Source organism: Nyctereutes procyonoides, unplaced genomic scaffold, assembly GCF_905146905.1.
Source record: "Nyctereutes procyonoides isolate TBG_1078 unplaced genomic scaffold, NYPRO_anot_genome, whole genome shotgun sequence".
NCBI lineage: Eukaryota > Metazoa > Chordata > Mammalia > Carnivora > Canidae > Nyctereutes > Nyctereutes procyonoides.
In genome coordinates, this window is record NW_026575120.1 from 23,200,135 (window position 1) to 23,222,940 (window position 22,806).

A 22,806-nucleotide genomic window follows, 5' to 3' on the forward strand; every position below is an offset into this window, starting at 1 on the left:
ACTCTTCATTAAATACAAGATTATTCACAGAGCTGCTTCACCCAAGATGTCTTAGACACAGCTGATGGTGGCTTCCTGTGTACAGTGCTACTGTGTGTGGCTCTAGCTGAGGGGAAAACTTGTGTTCATTCAGAGAACATTTACCTTCTTGAAGCTATAGAAGCAACAGGAATAAGATGTAAACTATGAATCTTCATCTTTGAAACAAATACTCTAAACAATTCTACCTTCAGTTTTAGGGACCCATGACCTGGAATAAGGGTGGCCTGCATATCCAGTAGGCAGCAGACCTTGATGATGGTATCTCCTGATACAGATCTTAAGAGGCATCATGGATTGCAAGCATATTCCTCACTGGCGCTGTATGCAACAGCTAGCAGTCTGCATTGACAGTTAAGTAGGAGGCTGTCAAATAAGGGGCCAAGCAAGGGATAACTGAGGATATTTTGTAAAAATTGGAGTGTCATATAGATAAGAATGCAGTCAAATGCTCTCACAAAGAAGAAATCCAATGGGGTATTTCCAGGAGAACCAAATTTTTTGAGAAATCCTGGTTTATCTCTTAAAGAAACAAAAAGAGAAATCAGAACATTTCATTTTTTTAAATCTTAGAGCACGGCCATAATTTTAACTTGAAAAAATATATAAGCAGGTATAGAACTCCCACCTGCCATAAAGCACCCCTGAAATTTAAGTTTTGAGGAGTAGAATTTCTTGGTTTACCACCTACTGGCTGAATTGTTTTCCCTTCTCCTTCAAAATTCTTGTGTTGAAGTGTTAACCCCCAGCACCTCAGAATGTGACTGTATTTGGAAATAGGATCTCTAAAAAGATGGTGAACTTAAACTGAAATTCTTAGGGTGAGTTGCACTGGTATCTTCACAGGAAAAGGGAATTTAGACACACAAAGGGATACCAGAAATGTGTGTACACGGAAGGAAACCACACAGGAATACAGCAAAAAGGTGGCCATCTGTGAACCAAAGAGAGAAGCCTCCAGAGTAGCCAAACTTGATGACACCTTGATCTTGAACTTATGGCCTTCAGAACTGTGTTAAAAAAATAAATCAATAAAAGGAAATTACTGTTGCTTGAGCCACTCAGTGGGTGGTATTTTGTTATGGCAGCTCTCACAAATGAAGACACCGTCCAACAAAAGACATATGCAAAAAATACAAACAAGATGATACACTGCATGGGGGTTTTATAGACACAATGACAAATTACAGGCCATCTACTGAAACACATCTTTATAAAATGTACTATGTGCCCATGCTAGCAATAACTAGGTGCAAGTTCTGTTGTCTGTTGAAGTGCCTCAGAACTCATGAGTCAACCATATGATTGGCGTATAGAAAAATGTTGATTGTACATTTTTTATAACAAGAAGGTATGCGTCTATTTGATATAAGTAGGAGCTTAACTGCAAAATAAGATTCTTTTTTTAAAAAAGATTTTACTTATTTATTCATGAGAGACAGAGAGAGAGAGAGAAGCAGAGACATAGGCAGGAGGAGAAGCAGGCTCCCCATGGGGAACCTGATGTGGGATTTGATCCCAGGACCCCAGGATCACGCCGAAGGCAGACACTTAACCACTGAGCTACCCAGGTGTCCCTACAAACTAAGATTCTTAATTACAAGTTTAAAAATGAGAAAAACTGGGAAATGCAGAACATGACCTCATTCTGCCCTACTTGCAAGGATGGGAGGGATAACATTTTTCCTACCCACCTAAACTATTACAGTTTTATAAAATTCATAAATCATTAAAGCATTATTGTTATACAAAATCTATATTATAAACCAGGCATCAGGGGGATCCCTGTGTGGCTCAGCAGTTTAGTGCCTGCCTTTGGCCCAGGGTGTGATCCCGGGGTCCTGGGATCGAGTCTCACATCGGGTTCCCTGCATGGAGCCTGCTTCTCCCTCTGCCTGTGTCTCTGCTTCTCTCTCTCTCTCTCTCTCTCTCTCTCTCTGTGTGTGTGTGTGTGTGTGTGTGTCTCATGAATAAATAAATAAAATCTTAAAAAAATAAGCCAGGCATCAAATAAGTATCCCTGTATGATCATACCTCAAACAAATTTTAAGGAACGGTTATCTCTATTTTATTTTATTTATTTTGAGAGAGAGAAAGAGCATGGGAAAGGGGGAGGGGCAGAGAGAGAGAGAGAGAGACAATCTTGAGCAGGCTCCAAGCCCAGCATAGAGCCTCAATGTGGGCTCTATCCCATAACCCTGAGATCTTGAGTGAAAATCAAAGTCACACACTTAACCAACTGAGTCACCCAGGTGCCCCTATTATTCCCACTTTATAATTGAGAAAATGGAGTCCTAGAAATGAAGGGACTTGTCCAAAATCACATGAGATTTGAGCCTGAGTGTGGCCCAAGTGTGTGCTCTTGATCAGTATGTTTTACTCTACTAATAATCAGGATTTCACAACAGTTAACTACATAGGCTAAGCCTTTGTCTTCATTAATCACTACTATAACAAAATACCACAAACAGTGGCTTATACAACAGAAATTGATCTGCTCATGGTTCTGGAAGTCTGATATCACAGTGTCAGCATGGCCGGGTTCTGATGAGAGCTCTCTTCCTGGCTTGCAAACATTTGGAGAGAGAGAGAGAGAGAGAGAGAGAGAGAGAGAGAGAGAGAGAGAGAGAGATCTTTCTCTTCTAAGGCCACAGTCCTGTTGGATAAGGGCTCCAACCTCATGACCTACTTTAACTGTCTAAAAACTATCTCCAGATACAGTCACATTGGGAGTTAAGGCTTCAACATATGAATGGGGGGATACAATTCAGTCCATAGCAGACCTAAGAGACCACTTAATGGTAATAGAAAGACCAAAACAATTTACAGTACTCAGTGTTATTCCCAACCAATTTTTCCAAAGGTGGAAGAAGATAAAAATAACCAGAGGAGCCATTCTGCATGGTCTTTTAAAGACTTACTTTCTCCACATGCTTAACAATGGCCACAAAAATCCAAGCTTGCTGTGTTGTCAAGAAGAAAATGGAAATGAATCATGGATAGAATGAATAGCATGTACCTAGGCTACATTTTAAGATATCATGGTCCTCACACTTTTAAAACAATTGCTTACCCCTGTTTGTATATAAGAAGTACATATTTTTTCTTCATCTAGTCTACTTAAAAGTAGAAAACAACTGCAAGTCACAATATACTGACAGCTGAAGAATACGGTGCTGGTGGAGATCCTATGCTTCATTCAGAGTGTCTCAAACTCCATACACATTCTATGACCAGAAGAAGAAATGTGCTAGTTCTAGATTATATATGATAGAGTGTGTTTTTCCCTTTTTTAAAGGATTAAAGGGTACAAACAGAAGTTATTTTCAGCCTAAACCTCCACTGACTGCCTTACGTGCACCTGCAGTACATGTGCCTAGTTTGGAGACTGCTAACTATGGGTCATTCTCAGGGTCCATCGGGATAGGACAACGCACATACACTTGGTCAGGGAGAACAGATAGCAAGAGTGACAGGTCATCATTCAGAGCAGCATCAGGGCAGTAAAACACCTGCTACACCCTTTTAGCTTGAGCACAAACTATTGGCCCCTCATCCTATGTCATCCTGAGTGAACTACATGAACTGGTTGACTATTCCAGTCACAGCCAATTCATTAGGCTGAATAATTAATTCCTCATGTCAGACAACTTCTCTTTATTGTTGTTTTCCTATCACACCCAACAGAGCCTAAAATGTATTAGGCCCCATAAATATTTTCTGAGAGAACAAAATCAGGAAAAAAAGATCTCCCAAGTAAACTACTGTTTTTCATGTCTAATGTAGGCATAATTAAAACTGAGTGGAAACACTAACATAAAAATTAAGAAAATGTCTAACCTCAGAGCAGTGATGCTGTACTTTTTTTAAAAAAAGCACAATTATTCTGAAGAAGGTGAAGTCAAGAATAAATAGATGCTAAATTGTTATCGAAATCTTATAAAATAAGATCAGGACAGAGTCATGGAAGTCACGGCTCTCGCATAATATTTTTCTCCTCCCCTAACTACTGCAACAATGACAAGGTCGGAGTGACCAGCAGGAGGCGCCCATTCACAGTGAGCTATGGAGATTGTGAATGGAACACAGCAACCATGGAGCCTAGATAGATACCTCATCAGCAAGAGTATAGCACTCAAAACAAACCACGCATGGACAATGAAGAGGCTGATGGTAGATAACACTAAGAAAAGAGCCACACTCTTCTGCCCAGGGATCACACCAGAACCACTTCTCAGGCTCAAAACCTATGAGCTGAAGGAGAAGGCAGGCACCTATGATGAATGACCCTACAACATAGTACTAGGTGTACTCAGTAGAAATAGCCTTGGTCCTCCCCTCAAAGAGCTGACAGCTATATTCACAGGTAATTGTGCATGGAGGATAGGAAATATCTGGACCTTCTGAGGACTGTTGGACTGAGGACAGTTGGACACGTTCTGAATTGACACTGAATCCAAAGTACCACTATGGTCTCCTTGTCAGAGCAGGAGCAATTGGAGGCCAGCCAATAAATGGAGGCCCGGTCAATCAGAGTAGATGCATTGGGTCAGTGGACCTTTCCTAGTGGTTATTTCTCCAGTTTCCAAGTATAGAATTAGAATGCATTTATGATAGTTGGCGGAACCCCACATTGGTTCATTGCCCTGTGTGATAAAATATATTATTATAGGGAAGGCCAAGAGGGAGACTCCAAAACTCCACCCCTACCCGGCAGCCAAGATAACAACACAGCTGAAGGGAAATGGCAGAGATTATCACCTCCCCTGTCTTACCCACATGCAATTACCTACTTAATCCCTACAACATCAGTTGGATCCTGGCAGATGACAATGATCCACCACAAACTTAATCAAGTATTATTAGCACAGTTATACAGCCCGTGCAGGTCCAGCTGAACTGGCATATCTGCTGGAGTGGATTAACACAGTTTTCAGTACCTGGTATGCAGACACTGATCTGGCCTCTGAGCTATTTTCTGTTCCCATCAGACAGGACAATCAAAGCAGCTCATACTTGCTTGAAACAGCCAATGGCAAACATCTATGTTCTTGCTCCAGGGCTACATTAACTTTCTTCTTTCCTTCATGAAAGGGTCTGAAGGACCCCGAATCATCTAGATTAATGGTTTTCAAAGTATGGTCGATAAACCCCAAGAAGCCTCTCAGGCCCTTTCAGGAGGTCTACAGGGTCAAAACTATTTTTATAGAAACATTAAGATACTGTTTGCCTTTTTCACTGAGTTGACAGTTTCAGTGAGGGTGCAAAAGTGATGGGTGAGTCAACCTGTAGGCACCTGAGCACAGATCAGAGCAATGGAATGGAATTATAGCAGTAATCACTGGCACTCCTGCCCTACACTCAACAGGAAGGAAACAAAAGAAAAGAATGCCAGTTTCACTTAAGTATTAAGAATTTTTCTTAAGGAAGAATTAACTATATTAAATTACATTAATTATAGTAATATAATTTATTATATTATAATCAATATATTAAGTTATATGTTATTAATATTAAATCTTGGCCTTTGGATACACATTTTTTAAAATGTGTAACACATTAGAAGGTGTGCATACAGCATTTCCCGTATGCACCTAAAGAAGATGATTGTCTTAAGGAAAAGGACACATGTGAGTGTTTGAGTTGAAATAATAGCTTTTTTTAAAAAAATGAAACATCATTTTTACTTGAAAGAACTACTGACAGATAATAAACTTTCATTACTGAGTCCTGGGTGTTTGGCAGATATTTTCTCAAAATGAATGAAGTGAGCCTTCATGTCAGGCAAAACAACTGATAGTGTTTGTTACTCATAATAAAATGCGAGCTTTCAAGTGAAATTTAGAATTTTGGAAAACTCATATCCACCACGGTGAACTTGACAGCTTCCCAATACTTAAGGACCTTTCTGATGAGATTGGTGGTGTATTAACAAATGTGAGTTTTTGACATTATGTAATGAAATATGTCAACATCTGAAAGATCTGGATAATTCAGTGAGCCAATGACCAGTCCATGATGCTACAAACTCATAAAGGGATAGAGGATCCATTTCAAAAGGCCAAATAGACCAATGGACTTTAATCTAACAGAGTATAATGGATTTCAGATTCGACCTCATAACAAACCTTTAAGAAACTACCACATATTGAGTTTTGATATACCATCACAGGAAAATATCCATAATGATCTATTATAGACTATTAAAATACTCTTCCACTTTTCAGCTATATATTTCTGTGAGGCTAGATTTTCTTCATAAACTTAAACCAAAATAATGTATCACAACAGATGGGATGCAGAAACAGATATGAGATTCCAGCTGTCTTGAAAAGATTTGCAAAAATGTTAAACAATGCCACTCAAATATTTTTCAAAAATATGGTTATTTTTCCTAAAGACATGCCATTTATGTAAACATAAATGGGTTTGGGGCACCTGGGTGGCTCAGTGGTTGAACGTCTGCCTTTGGCCCAGGGTGTGATCCTGGGGTCCTGGGATCAAGTCCTACATCGGGCTCCTTGCAGGGAGCCTGCTTCTCCTTCTACCTGTGTCTCTGCCTCTCTCTCTGTCTCTCATGAATAAATAAATAAATAAATAAATAAATAAATAATCTTCAAAAAGCATATTATGGGTTTATCATTTTATTGCTAACAGATTAATATGTAAGTATGTTTTAAATTTGCCTGTTTCAATTTATATTCCAGTGAATATACATAGATATGACTCATGTAAACAAAATCTCTTTGGGATACTCAATCTTCTGAAGACTGTAAAGGAGCCCTGAGACCAACACTGAGAAGTGCTGTTGTCAGCATTCATCAGAATGTGACAATGGCCCACTGTGTTAGTGCAGAATATCGATAGAACTGGATGGCGGCATGCTAGTAAAGTATGTGTGCTGTAACAGGTAGGGAATAAACCTTTTGAGGATCCAGACAGTGGCTGTATCAGGGAAGATGTCAGGGATCCAGTTGTCTGGGACATGGCAGGAGCATTGCTTCCAACGTAAAAGAAAAAGTACTGCATCTGGGACTTCCCAGCACTAAAAGGGAAGCATAGTTCATGGTAGGCATTTTGGATGCCACAGGAGATCCATTCTACACTTGAGAGCACTGCTCTGATTCATATACCCAGTGACATGAAAAGGCTGCCAGCTGTGGTTGGAGCTAAGAGCAGGAGAGGGATCTACCAGAGGTCCTGGTGCCAGGGAGAGTAACTCTCCTGCTTGGGCCCTGAGATGGCAAACCTTATGGTACTAGATGCACCTGGAATGAGAAAAGACTGCATGTAGATTTTGTAGTGGACACCAATACAAGAGTGACAGTGTCAACTCCTAGGGTTCCGATACAAGGTCATGCCATGTGCACAGAAAGCATTATACCTTTGGAATAGCAGCTTGTGATGTGCTAGGCTTCAGCAGAGACAGAGCACCTGAGCATGAGGCATTAAGTGGTGATAGAACAAGATATAACCACCATGACCTGATTCTTGCAGAACCACCCACAAGATTGGCAAGATTGGGTGGGCCCAGCAGCAAAACAGCATAAAATGGAAAAAAAAGATGCAATTAAGCTCCACAAGCCAGTTTCCCTAGGCCACCTTGTCACCTGTCATTGCTGTGTGAGCACCTATCTTTAAGCTGCATGACTAGCTGATGGGGTGTGGGAAAAGTAGAGAGTGGTTCAGAGAAGTGGGTCAGCTTGGTGTTGGCACAAGCCAGAGGAAAGACCTGGGGCTGCTCATGGCCCTACTCTGAGGTGGCTTTGACTTCCGAATAGATGGAGCTCTGGGGGGTGCATCAGGTCATCCATTTTGTGTGGAAAGTGAGATGACCCAAAGTAGGAATATATGAAGACTGGTGAGCAGGATCTAAAGGCCTGGAGGGTGCAATATGGGGAAGAAAGTGGCCTGTGAAAGCAGCATGTGGATAAACCAAAGGGAATACATCCAAAATGGGAACATCTCTATCTCCTTCTAAATTACGTTTAACATGCTCCAGGGGGCAACCACGTGGAATGAAGTCCTGAGGTCCCAACGGCAGAGTGGCCCAGCCAGCTGGGGACAGCCTCTATCCCTGGCAGATCTAGTGCAGGACAACAATTGCATGGAGAAGCCATGGTAGGAAGGGAAGAAAACCATGAAAGGTAGAACAGTGCAGACTCCTCACTCCTCCCTATCAAGCCTGTATAGTTACCGTCACTGCCTAGTATCCACCTTGCCAATAGCAGACACCAATCCTGAGCCCCCAAACTGGTACCATTCACTGAGGGGATCGACCAACCACTTGCCTAGTGGCCCAAACTGACTCACATGGGAACCAACCATGTGCAGAGGGAGGGCAGCTGCTTGGCTGCGTATGTGGATGTGTCCTTCTCGCCTGCGGGGTCTCGGCCAGCACTGCTCTCCAAGGACTCACATGAGTTCTGAGCCGCAGATACCGAGTTCCACATAACATCCTATTGAACCAACATCTCCACTTTACAGTCAGGGCATATCACCTTATCTGTGGATAGTTCCCTGGGTATACTGGCACATTCACAGTGGAATATTACACAGCACTGAAGATGAGTGGGCAGTGCTATGTACAACTCTGACAGATCTCTCAGGATCTTGAGCAAAGGATGACACACACAGAATTCCACTTAATATAGGATTCCATTCATAGGAATCTACTAACAGGAAAATGACTCTAGGGCATCAGAAGTCAGGATAGTTAGCCATGGTGGGGCAGTGATGAGGAGGGGGTAGTGTTCTAGTCCTTGCTGCCCACACAGCTGTGCCCACCTTGTGGGCTTCGTTCAGCTCCACATGTATGGCTTGTGCATGTTTTGTGTATACGTTATGCTTCAATAAAAGATTAAAAAGATTCAACAGTAAGAGTAGTTCATTATCTTCCAGTTTGAAGTATTCTCTTTAATTACCTCCTCCAGCAACAGTTACCTTCAGCAGAATGGAAAACCCATGATTATTACAAAATCATTTATTTAAAAAATATTGAGAACGTCACAGATTTCTCTCCCCTGAAGCAATATTAAATTTTGCCCTACTTCGGTAGGTCATGATAAAATTTTAAGATCATAATGCCATATGCCTATGTCAGCCATCTGCTGCTCTGGGTAGTATTTTGTAGTCATTTAGAAATGATCGTAGGGAACCAAGAATGTGGTTCGCTACAGGTGACTGAGGGCCTGATGAGCAGGGGTTCCAATCGGGATTACCACGTGGCTGTGGCCCAGGGTTAGAGCAGCAACAGCAGCCTCACCCAGGACTCAGCTCTCTCTCTGCACCCCACTGTCCTCTGCAGGCTGGCTCACCATCTACCTTCTCGCACATTGCCTGCTGCACATCCAAGCATCTCATCCATTTACCAGGAGAAAGAGGAGGTTAACGAAGGAGTGCCATGTTCTGCTGAGCTCTGCTTGCATACTCCGCACCTACACTGGTGACCCCAGAATGAGGATCCCCCCCCCCCCCGAATGCCACCACAGGAGCCTTCTACTCGTAGTGAATCCATGATAATTGTGTAACATGGCCAATGCTTGCTGCAAAAGCAGCTAGGACATTTCATATTTAGCTTTCTGGTCTGTACAGCAGAGGACAGAGTGGGGTTGGGACTGCCAATTAAGTGGGGGAAATTAAGACGATTGCTGCTCTATCATGTGATTTCCCTCCCCCACCCGTGCTATTAAATAACTATGTACTCTAGCGCTCATCAGTTCTAAAACTCAAGATCTTGACCCTTGTGCTGGCATGAGGAACCCTGCATTTCAGGGGACAGTAGTGCATCTCACTGCTTAGGGAGCATTACCGTCTGATGTCAGGGGCGTGAGCTCCATCCTGCGGATCCTCCAAATGGTGCCTTCACCTGGGGCTGAGGGTGGAAGCGAGGCTGCACCGCTCAGGCCCGTGCTTCACACTGCCATCTGTGCTGAGTAGAGAGTCAGAGCGTCTTGTTCAAGAACCAAGAACTCCTGTCGTACAGGAACTCTGAGCAGGTGCAGTTTCTGTGTCTTCCTTGTCTTGGGGCCCCCCGCCACACTCTCTGTGCCCCATTAAGCTTTATGAGCTACAGGCATTTTCAAGCCAATCACTAAATGAGACCAGGGCCTGTGGTGGTCTCGGCCTTCACCCCTGCTGCCCACAGCTGTTTGTCGGACTCTGAAGCTACCTGGACCAGCTGTGTCTAGCTGTGTCCGTCTCCAGGTAGTTGCTACAACGACAGCTTCCAAAGAATAGCTACAGAGCCTTTTTGAGGCAAAATGAAAGTGGATCTTTCTGGAAGAAGTGTTTTTGGAGGTCTGCGATGATGTTACATGTAAAAATTCTCATTTCATGTACTTTACTTAGGTCACAAAACTTCTCTTCCATGGCCTTTCCCCTCAATATGTAAATGTCTTCTAAAAAAAAAACTGAGACCAATTTTGGTGAATTAACATGTTTATGAAAACCACTTCCTATTATTTTAACCAGACTGTGAGATCTCTTAAGTGCAAGACTGGTCTTGGTTGTCCTATGGCCAGGAAATCCTTCAGGAGTCGCTGAAGGATTTTGGGTCTTGGTGACACCAATACAATAATTCCGGTAGGTTAAGTGGCTAATGGTTTTGAGAAAATCAATGAATTGCACTCTGAAGTCTTCATGAACTACCCCTAGCGTGACCGGAGTTGGCTGTGCTCGAGCAGGACCACACTGACCGGTTCTCCTACCCCTAGTCTAGGCGTCGTGGGTGTGGTCCATCCCCCTCTGGAATGGTCTCACTCCAGGATGGCAGTGCCAGTCCTCCGGCCACCTATCCAGGTCTGAGCTCTGACTGGCTGCGTGGAAGTGGCAGACACCCTCTGCTTTACAGAGCTTTGACTGGATCCTGGGAGCCTTCTTTCTCAGTTAGTCCTATCTTGGATCTGCCTAGCCTGGTCTTAGCAAGAATCACGTCACCATCCCTGCCCTTGACACCCGATCAAGGTGCTCATCCCCCACTCTCGATGTCCAAGTCTTGGGCTATCTCCAGCAAGACTCCCATTTGGCCAGGTCAGCAAGGGTTCCCCTATCCTCGATGTCTTCTCTCCGTGGTTTCTGTCCCCTGACCCCTACGCTTCTCCTCCGCTACAAACCCTACACTGTCTTTGCCATGTTCAGAGCTCAGCCTGGTCTCTCTTGTCCGTTGAAGACACTCTTCCTTACTCTTTTACCAAGCATCAGAGTAACTTCCTTCCCAGAGGCGGAGCATGCAGTAGTTGGGATGATCAACTGCCTCAGTTTGCTCCCACCTGAGGATTTTCTCAGGATGCAGGGCTTTCAGTTATGGGCAGGTCAGACTGTTGGCCACTGCAGAGCTTTTGCTCAGTAACTGTAACCTTTACTTGGTCCCTCTATGTGCAGCTCTCCCATGCAAGTCATAAAGAGAGGCTTAGCTACTGGAGAATGTATGCCACGCTTTGGACACCTGCTTGTATTTAGCTCATGGGCGGTGGTAGAAGACAGATGAACACTGAGGGCTGACACACCCTACAGATCAGGGACCAGGGAAGTGAGAAGCTGAAAACCAGAGGACATGTAGAGTGACAGGTGAAGAAGTCAGGCAACCCATGTCCGAGTCTTGGAAAACCCAGAGACACGTGATATACCACACTCCCAACTGGAGAAGCCGTCTTTCTCCCACATTTTGAGAAATGTTCAAGCTTCCGAAAAAGTCGAAAGAATAATGAGAATGCATCTTTCATAACCTGGGCTCACCAATGTAAACATCTTGCTACATGTCTTTCACACACACATATGTGCATATATGTATGTATATGTATGAATTTGTATACACATATGTATCTCACCTTCTTATGTACACAAACACATACACGCTTGCCTCCAAGGACATCTCACCAGGGTTGAATTTGCAAAGCATTCCTGATCAAGAATGTGAATTAAAAATGAGAAAATTGCTGTGCTAACAGCAAATTAAGACATGAAAAGGCTCTCAATCTTATGTGCAGATAGGGAAATGCTATAGTTTGCTTTTTAAAATCATCTTCATTTTTCTAAATTGATGGGTAAAAAAAGTAGCACAACATCCAAAGTTGATGAGAGTGTAAGGGAGTCAGGTACCTTACACACTGCTGATAGTAACGAAAATTGTTGGTGGAAATATAAGTTAATTTGTGGAGGAAATAATCCCAAATAGAAAAGGAGGATCTGGGCAGCACGGGTGGCTCAGTGGTTTAGCGCCGCCTTCAGCCGAGGGTGTGATCCTGGAGACCTAGGATCGAGTCCCACATCGGGCTCCTGCATGGAGCCTGCTTCTCCCTCTGCCTGTGTCTCTGCACCTCTCTCTCTGTCTCTCATGAATATATAAATAAAATCTTAAAAAAGAAAAGGAGGACCTATTAAAATTAACAATGTGTGATCCAGCAATCTTTAAGAATCAGGATTCAATTTTACAGAAATGAAAGCACCTGTCCTTAATTGTAGTTCAAAGCTGTTTACATGGCAAAAGCAGTCCTGTTTCTCCTGATTTAAACCTTCCTCTGGCATGTTTTACCTTACCAACCCCAATTTCTCCAAGCCTCCCATCTGAGCACTGAAGATGTGAAGAGGAGGGATGACATTGAGTCACACAAGATGAAGAGAGGATCAGTATGCACCATGGAAGAAAACTGAGAAGAGAGTATGGAGGAGAGAGAGGAGGGAAAGTTTGGCGTGACCCTGCTCAAGTCCCAGCAAAGCCTCTCATTTTTATTTGCATCTTAGCACCTTCAGCATCAAGAAGACTGGAATTAATACTTTTATATCTGAAAATATCTGATTGAAGATATAAGCAATCGTTCCTAGGATGGGTTCCAAGAAGGGACTGCCTAGAATAACAACACATTGTGGCAAACTGGCAAACATCGATGGATTGAGTTTCAAGTGTGCTAATCTCTGACGAATCTTCCTGTAAATATCGCTGCTAAAGAAGGTATAAATGAAGCTCCTTTCTCTGATTCTATTAAACACGTAGATAAATGGAAGGAAACATACCACTGACAAACTTAAAATGTAAAAATTCGGTGTTGCTGATGTTATGACCCCTACCCTCCAAAAAGTGAAAATTTTCTATAGCAATGGAACATGGCACTCAACACTATTTTTTTGTACTCCTGTGAACGTTCTCAGAGCTCCCAGACACACAGGCAAACAGATTAAGTAAATTCTCCCACTGAGAAATATGTTGGAATGATCCAGAACTCTATTAAATCAATTAATCATTGAAACTAGTTGCCCAGGCAAAGGGTTCTGAAAATAAATTGGTTCTGTGTTCACTGAGGTTCCTCTCTGCTTGTCATGGGCTTGGTTTCCTTTCTCTCTATGGGTATGCAGCAGACTCTTCTGAGTATGTGAGCAACGCAGGAGCAGATGAGTATCAATACCCTCAATGCTGACCCCAGTGCATTTTCTGATGTTACAAATGAAATAGTCGGTGCCACTCAATCAAAGCACACCAGCTGTTTCCTTCCTGTAACTTTCTTTCTGATTCATCCTATAGCCTCCATACTCCCAACGGGCAAGGTACTTCCTGCGTTCTCTGCGAGTAGCAGCTGGTGCTTAAGGGGAGAAGATGAACTGATTTTTTTTTTAGATTTATTTATTTGAGAGAGAGAGAGAGAGAGAAAGAGAGAGAGCTGGAACATGAGTAATGGGGAGGAGCAAAGGGAGAGGGAGGAGCAGACTCAGCGCTGGGTAGGGAGCCTGATGTGGGGCTCGATCGCAGTACCATGAAATGAAATCAAGAGTCGTACACTGCACTGACTGAGCCATCCAGGCACTCCAGAAGATGAGCTGATTTAAATTGAGTGAGATACTTTCTACTTAGGAAATAGAGGATAGTGTTAGAACTTTGATTTAATTGGGTTTTAAATTAATATCTTAGAAAAATAATGTAAGAATTTAGAATTTAACAATTTAGAATTGACTAGGAATAGAATGTCATAAATAAAGAGTGACACTTTTTAAGATTTATAGTCCTCAGATTTGTTCTAAGCTTAAGGTCCAAAATATTTGTTCATGTTAGGAAATGGAAAAAAAGAAAATGTATTTTAACTTATTTAAGGAACCACATACCTAATTTTGCCACCATTTTCTCTTTGTGAACATGTTATCCCTAAAAACAATTATCTCGTGTTGAAATGTCCGGCTTTTTTTTTTTTTTTGGTAACAAAAATAGTTTTATCTTGTGAAATATCTTGTGAAAATGTGCCTAAAAATCCTTATATTTATCTTGGCAGACACTGAATTATTATAACTTCTTTCAGATGAGTGCTTTTCTTTTTTTTCCACGAGCGTCACTACACAATAGGCATTTATATTCGATATACTATGAACGAATTTCACTAAGACTTTACTCATTTTCACCTGTGCCATGCTAATAAGTCTCAAACAGCTCGGTCAAGTCTCAGCAGCTGGCATTGTGCCCCACTGAGTATCACAAACTGAAAAATGATTATTTGGGGAGGCTTCATAATTATGCTAAGATGAAAATGTTGGCAGCCAGGAGATACATATTTTTCAAGATTTGAGAGAAAATTTAATGAAAGTGCCACAAATATATTACTTAGGATGATGATTTGCACTTAATATGAGGCCCTTTTCTCTCTGGATTTCAAAGTCTGGACTAATTAATTAGCCCTAATCCCCCTGTTTTCCTGATGGTCAAGCATTCAGACAGACCTCCCGAGAGCAGAATTATCACAGTGAAGCAGAAAGTGTGCCAACGGGGGCCATGAGGCTGGTGGCTTCGTTCACACCTGTTGGTGTCAGCCTTTGTTTCTTCCACTTTCAAGTCTGTAACCCTGGATTCCCTCACCCCCCACCCCATGTCAGCAAACTTAGGCCCAAAGGCTAAATCTGGCCCATTGCCTGTTTTTGCAAGTAAAGTTCTATTGGAACACAGCCTTGCTCATTGGTAAGCACATTGTCTATGGCTGCCTTCCCACTGCAACTGCCAAGGTAAAGAAAACAAAAAAAGACTCTACAGATCATGATGTCTGAAATATTTTTTACCTGGCCTTTCACACACACAAAAATTTTCTGACCCAAGACTTAACCTCTCTGAACATTTCCCTATCTGTAAAATAAAACCCAATAGCCACTAACATAGCTACTTCATGAGAAGAGTTTTGTTTTAAATTTGCACAGTGATGACTGTCTTTAGAGGTGCCCCAAAACTAGGGTGAAGAATCCTTAGCAATGATATTAATTCATTCAAAACACATCCATCCATTCTTTTTAAAAATATTTTATTTATGAGAGAGAGAGAGAGAGAGAGAGAGAGAGAGAGAGGCAGGCAGAGACATAGGCAGAGGGAGATGCAGGCTCCATGCAGGGAGCCCAATGTGGTACTTGATCGTGGGACTCCAGGGATCACGCCCTGAGCCAAAGGCAGGTGCTCAACCGCTGAGCCACCCAGGTGTCCCCATCCACCCTTTAAATATGTGTCCTCCTGACATCAGGCACCACTTTAAACAGTGTGTGTAGGGGGGAGAAACACATGTTAAGGGAAATACGACTTGTTTTAATTAGTAGTGGAGGGATTATGTGGGGGTGGGGTGGGGACAAGATATGAGATGAAGAAGTGTTTCAAAATAAAGTCTTTTTTGGTATTTTAAATATTAGGTATTGGGGTGAAGGCAAGCACTCACATTTTAGGTTCCCTGTTAAATCCTTTGCCCTGAAAATGGTTCACAGACATATCACACCAGCCATCACACTGGGTTGAGATAAACTCTCTCCTATTTGATTGGCTTAGTCATCCTCCATCCACGCCAAAGAGCCTCTGCTGACATAATTTACTTGTAAATAGAAAGGACCAAAAGAATTCTATGTCAAGTCACGAGAGATGTTTCAAGACGTGGGGGTTTGATCTTGGCCATAAGAAGAGGTAAGATCGGCTCTGGTGCGTTGAGTGGAGAGGGTCGTTCCACAGGGAGAGGTCAACTGACCTTAGAGAGCCATGGAGTCGTGGCCAGGCTTGAGGCAAGTCAAACAGTTCAGTCTGGTGGGAAGAGAGCATGGAGGAAGGCAAGTAGCAGAGACAGGTGTGGGGTGCTCAGTTCTGGAGGATAATGATGGGGCATCCACAGGGAGTATAGGAGGTCCTGGTGCTCACTGATGGCAGGCTAATGGGTTTGGACTGTGCCCCATGGGCAGTGAGACACCATGGGCAGCATGGGTCCCCCAAGGGGAGCACTGTGCAGCCAGCACTTCTCAAGCACTGTGGAACTCGTATGGTACTATGCCTGCTTTACACTGATAGGGCAGGTATCTTCCAAATGGGATCAAATGGAAGACCAGCTCCTACTGCTTGCTCAGTTTTCACCCTCATAACAGATAGATTCTGATCCACGAGAACTGTGGGCGATCATTGTTACTTCCTACACAGCTCTGCTCTAAAGGTTTTTGATCCACTACATGGTACGTGTCTTCCAGAGCCCTGCCCCACAGCCCCTTCCTCCTTGGGTCAGGAGCTGCCGTCTTGCCACGTTGGTTCCGGGCTGGGTATCTGCTGAGGCTGCTGCTCTGAACAGGAATGGGTGCCTTCTTCCTCTCCTTATTACCTGCCAGAGCCTTAATCACCCCAGGCCCCATGGCATCTCCCTGCTTGAATTCCAGGACCCTATGCTACTCATGTTGGAATTTAATATGCTGCTTAGGGAACAGCTCTCAGTCAGGGGCATCCAACTCTTGACTTCAGCCCAGGTTGTGATCTCAGGGTCATGGGATCGAGCCCCACTTTGGACTCCATGCTCAGCAAGGAGTCTGCTTGTCCTTCTCTCTCTACTCCTCCCCCTGTGCATGCATGCACTCTTTCTCTCAAATGAATAAAATCTTAAAAAAAAAAAAAAGAATGGCTCTCATTCTGAGGGGGCATCTTGACGGCTTAGCAATGCCTATTTGCCGTGCTCCCTCATGCTCAATAAATGTTTGCTCAACAGAAGTGCACTTCCTATAACCAGACACCTAATTTTTCTAAATATGTTAGATCTGCGTTTAAAACTGTACCACTACCACCACCACCTGTGCCCCCAAGCTTCCCTCATGTAACCTATGGCGGACCTGAGCTTCCGCCAGGTAGTGCTGTGCTATGGACAGGCAGCAATGAAGAGGCCTGGGTAAGTGGGCAGCCATGTGCTGTCTCTGATACTCTCTGCACAGCATAGGACTGATCACTCCAATCTACATGAGGATGTACTTGGAAAGTGGGGAAGAGAAAAATCCAGCCATTTTACAGATCCAGTCTCATTTTTGCTCTTTGAAAAACTGTTTAATCTTTTTGTGTGTGTGTATCATGTCTTTAAAACATAGCTATCCACAAATTATTTATATAAACACATACATACACCCAAAAGAACAGGCCTATGTGGTTTCCACAAGCCATATGGATATTAGGTCATGGTTTTACTGGATCATCTCAAATGTCATTGATGTAGTCTGTTAACAAGTCTGAGGAAAATCTGAATATTTTACTGTGTCATTTATATGGGTGATAATTTCAGAAAGCCATTATGATTATCTAGAATTATTCAAAGCTTTATGATTATTTTATTGTCCTTAACTAAGATCATGTGGTAGGGCTATTTCTTATAAAATCCTATGTCCTAGGATATCTTTTAACTTTAAATACAAGACATATCCACTGAGTTCTAATTTGATAGAAATTATGGAATCTCAACCTGTTTTTACATTTACCATGTTTCAAAATAAGGAGGAAATGGCCTTTGCATGTACCTGATACCTCACCTAAAATTCCCGTCAGCCTGTCCTGTTCTTGCCTTGATCATCAAGCAGTAAGTATAAAACTTGGCAATATTCCCTCTTGTCACAAGCTTTCCAATTATTGAAAATTAAGTAACTCCCAATAGAGGAGAAATCATTAAATATATAGTAAATAATGAGGTTAATTAATTTAACCCCTTCTAATTAGGAAACTAATTAAATCAGAAAATTAAAACTGACACAAGACTAAAATTGGTAAGTTTTGAACTTAGATATAACTATCATCTCTTCATTATCAGCCAATTCCAAAGGAGGAATAGATGTTAGCTACAAAAATATGTATCAGTGGACTATTTAACTGATACAAAGCTAAGTTTTCCATACCACGAATATTATTTTTAGAGAGTACCTTTTCTCCTGCTTCTGTTATAGGTGAAATTAAACCTTGTTCCTTTTAATTCTTCTAAAGAATAAATGAGAATAAATCCAAAAAGACGGATTTAGCCCAAATTCTGCAAGTAACTGTGACTAGGGGCAAGATACTTAAGTTCTCTGGGCCTCAGGCTTCTCATCGTCGGAATATCCTATTAGAGAAGTGAGGTTGACTCACAATACCTTGAAGATGGAGATAGACCCAAAGAGAAGGAATGGCTCAGCAAATTAGAGTCAAGGTATTAAAATCTTTATCAAAGTGCGACAGAGTTCAGAACCAGATCCTCACTTACAGTCTTAATTAGCTGGTGAACCATGAGATAAAATTAAGCATATATTTTTGCAGAGACCCAGCTCTCTCTACAATCTTAAACTGTCATGCCAGTCCAGATGAGCTTTGGATACTTATTTCTAGCCTCTGGAGAAAGTCTCAAAGTAATAACATAATGGTTTTGGTGTGTAGTTCATTGGCAGTGCTGTTTCTACGCCTAAAAATATCTGAGCCGGTATCCTCTTGGCAGTCTTTGGACTCCCCATCCTGTTTACCATGTTCTCAAGCTACATGCAATTGACAAGAGCCTGGGGCACTGTGGTCAAGGCCCTTTCATGGGACCCACCCTGTGAAGATAAGCCAATTGAGATTCCCAAAAGCCACCACCCAGAAGAGTTTTGATGAAGAGGAGCTCTTTGATAGATACTTGATCTCACCTGCAAAGGCGAGTGGCCCCAATTTGTAGGGAATCTTCCAAATTCCAGGGCTCTCTTGCTTCAGCATGTACTTCCTGTGGCTGGTGCCCGTGAACACAGAGAGAAATTAAATGTAGCCCATCTGATCAAGGTGGCTACCATGAAGCGATAGTAGCAGCCGATGGGGCATAATTCTTCCCCCAAATTTGAATGCTGAACTCGTTCATTTTAATTACTATAAACAAATGTGTTTGAATTTCTTGGCAGGTTAATGCTGTTTAGTGCTTCACATCAAACGGTCAATACTACTCACAATGACGACTTTATTTCCACATACTTCAAAGTCCATGACATAAATGATGCCGCAGTTAATCCTGCAACCAGGTTGTCACAAACCACTTCATTTTAAATAGCTAACAGGCTATTTTCTCCAATTCCCACAGCTACAGGATGATTCTATACCTCAAATGCAACAGTCTGCTCTGGTGGGGATCCAAGATTTTCATACACTAAACAGAACCTATTTATTTTGCATTGTTCCCCATTTTTACTTGTATCAAATAATCAATGACTTAATATCTAAAATGTGCAACTTTCTATTCAGCAACACCAGCCTTCTGACCTCACGCCGCTCATCTGTGATCTCCCTGAGAATTACTTCTTATCCACTCCACACAAGACATCTTTCCTAGCTATCTAAGCACATGGGGACCTCTTCTCTCAATATCGGCTGTATTTCTCACTAATTCCACTCATGCCTGGCTTGGGTATCCTAGATACTTGTAAGTTTTTTTTTTTTTTTAGGGCAGACATAGTATTGTATTTGAAAGAAAACAAAAACGTTTCCCACTGTTCCCATCGGGTTTTCATGTCCATAATACCAGCTAGGGTTGCAACTGAAGCAGCACCCTCAAATCAGGGTCATCTGAGCGAGTTGGTTTTTAAATGTACTACTCACAAAGGTGTAGGCAGGATGTGTGGATAATGGAGGAGCCTAGGTCCAAAGAGAAGAGAGGAAGGCAAGCTGGCAAGACCCCGGTTGGAGAAGGTTGTGCAGGACAGGTTAGTTACTTCGCCAGCTCAAGCCAACTTGATGCGGAATGTGGGAAATAAACAGCCTAATCTCAACCTCCGCTGGGCTTCCCTCTTCAGCAAATTCACCTGGAAGCCAGTGTATGAGGGAAACTATACAACCCAGTCAGGTCAGGGTCCTGGGACAGAGAACAAGGTGAAGGATGGAGTGTAGATCTGAGGGTGGGAAGATGATGTAAGATAACCAGCAGGTCCATTGCAGGCCCTCAATAAATACCTGGTTGCTTAAAAACAAAAACAAAACACACTATTGGGGCACAAGTGGCTCAGTTGGTTAGGCTTGGTTTCAGCTCAGGTCACGATCTCATGGCTGCATTGAGCCCCGCGTCAGGGTCTGTGCCCAGTGCGGAGTCCACCTCATATTCTCTCTCCCTCTCTCAAACAAATAAAATCTTTAAAAAATAAAAATTACGATTCAACAAATACCTATTGAGCAGCTATACACAAACATGCTATTTAAAAAGATTATCTAACAATTTTGTGTTATGTTGGCATTCTCCAATCTTAATTTGTAGTTTTTAAAATAAATAAAAAAAAAAAGGACAGAAGTCGGCAAGATGCCAACGATCCCATTTCCTTTTCCTAGATACATAGAAGACAACACTTCCCAGCCTTCCTTGCAGTTTAGGTGGGGGTCACAAGACTAGGATTTGGCTAATGGAAGTGGTTGGGTGCAGAAGTGTGATGCTCTTTCCTGGCCATAGAACTTCCTGCATGATATTGTGAGCTTTCTTTCGGTCCGAATATCTGAAAGCAAATGGGTCTCAGACAGCAAAGGCACAGAATGACAGAAGCCCTAAGTGCCCATTTGGAGGAAAGCTAATTGAGCAAGCCACCTAGTTGTGTGCAAGAAAATCTCAATGTCTTAATTCAGTGGAATGTAGTTTGTTCCATCATTTTAAACACGGTTTCTCCATAGTGGTGCTGTTGACATTTTGCACAGGCTTATGCTGTTGGGGCTGTCCTGCACATTGTACAATATTTAGCAGCTCCCTGGCCTCTATACAAAATATTAGTGCCCCACCTCTAGTCCTGACAATCAAAAATGTTTCCAGACATTTTGTCTGTCTGGACACCATCTGGACAGGGTGGCAAAACTGCCAATAGTGGAGAACTGCTGATTTAAGTCCTCTTGGCTAATATACCGCATGCTAGGCACTGTGCTCAGAGTGATGGGAGACAGGTATAGGACATACTTTCTAACTTTGAGAGTGGGACAGTATACAGGACATCGCACATGCATGTATATTTTTAAGATAACTGCTTCACTGCAGCATTGTAATTGTTACACTGGAAACAAATGTGCAACAGTTGGTTAAATTCAGGTACATTAAAAACCTGTACTGCATATGCATTAAATAATGCAGAGTATGTACTGACAAGGACAATTCTTTCTTAAGTGGCAACAGAAGAGCCTGTGTAGTATAATTTTTTTTAAGGAAATATTTTTCTATGCGACAATGTCCGGAAGGTCTTTAAGTGTTTGCTTCTGGGGATTGGATTTGGGGTAATTTACTTTTTCCTTGTGTTTTCTAGTTTTTAGACATTAGTTAGATGACTATTGGTGGCAACTGTGCTGTGTGGGAGTTGACCAAACCTTTCCCATAAACAACACCCTTGGGGTTCCCAGGTTCTCTAAGACTCTGGCTTGTTTGTGCCTCTAACATTAATGTAAGTATCTCCTTTTATGAGAAAGGTTAAATGTTGTAGTCTATAAACCTAGATGAAAGGTTTACTAAACATTGCTAATATCTAACTTTAAGGGGTGTGTGACCATCTGAACTGAATATGAGAACAAGGCTGAGTGTTCTATACAATATAGAGATGCATTAAAGAAAAAGCCATTTGGAAATACTTTTCTCAATAACACTTCAAATTCCCACCAGTATGACTGAAGTATTCTCAGCTCTAGTTTTGCTTTTTCAATTTCACACTGCACTTTTTTGTAGCCTTGGGCCATCGAACTTGCAAAACAGAAAACAAGAAATGTATGACCCTATTTACTATATCAGCATCAAGCAATATCTGTTTATTATCTGAAGGCTGATTATCAACGAAATGACCATGGTTTGAACTTTGCTGGAAGGAGTGTAAAACTATTAATGGTATCATATCTGAGGGTAGTACGTGCATCAAAGTGAAGTGCAAAGCTTCTGTTTAATCAATCAAATACTGTTATTATCTCTAATCTGGGACATCTTCTAAGTGCCACAAAAATCAACAAGAAATATCTATTTGTGAAGAAAATACAGCCATCTCAACGTGGTATTTTTCTTCCATAATTTTGCGTATGGACATCTTAAGAAGTGAACCTTTTGCGAGAATCATTTTTATGAGTCGTAGGGCTAATTTTAAAAAACTGAACTGCCTTCTCAAGTCCTTTGGCAGGTGGGTTCAGGATGCCAGTCTTGTTGGCTTCCTCAGAGCATCTAGCACCCATGTGGAATTGATCTTGTCTAGAGGTTTTTATTTGTTGGTCCCTGGCAAAGTGGCCCTGTTGACCGCACCCTGAGAGTGTTTCCTGGGTGCTGATGCCTGGCCCTCCTGCTGCTGGTGCAAGGTGCACACATGTGCACCATGGGCCCATGCAGCTCCCTGGGGATGACAGGTTGGCATTTTACACGGAGCAGATGTATACAGATGTTACTTCCATCCTCCTTGTCCACTCTTGAGTCCCAGCAGGGTAGGTTTGTTCTGCTAAACCAGACAAGTTTTCTAACCTAGAAAACAAAACACCTGCTTGGTATGCTTTACATCTTTTAAAATTATGCAGTTTGTGTTTAACCAGAGAAGGAGAGAGCTAAAGGAGTCCTG

General features: G+C 42.3%; 1 protein-coding gene across 2 annotated transcripts in view; it reads right to left on the reverse strand.

Annotated features, from left to right (window-relative positions):
• The window catches only part of HTR5A (5-hydroxytryptamine receptor 5A), a 39,108-nt gene that overhangs the window by 15,091 nt on the left and 1,211 nt on the right, over positions 1-22,806 (reverse strand). The window contains exon 2 of one of the 2 annotated variants that reach the window (XM_055335494.1): positions 18,922-22,712. The exons of the other annotated variant lie outside the window; for it this stretch is intronic. The gene's annotated coding sequence lies outside the window, so the exon portion shown is untranslated. The remainder of the gene's footprint in view (positions 1-18,921; positions 22,713-22,806) is intronic. 2 annotated transcript variants of the gene reach the window in all.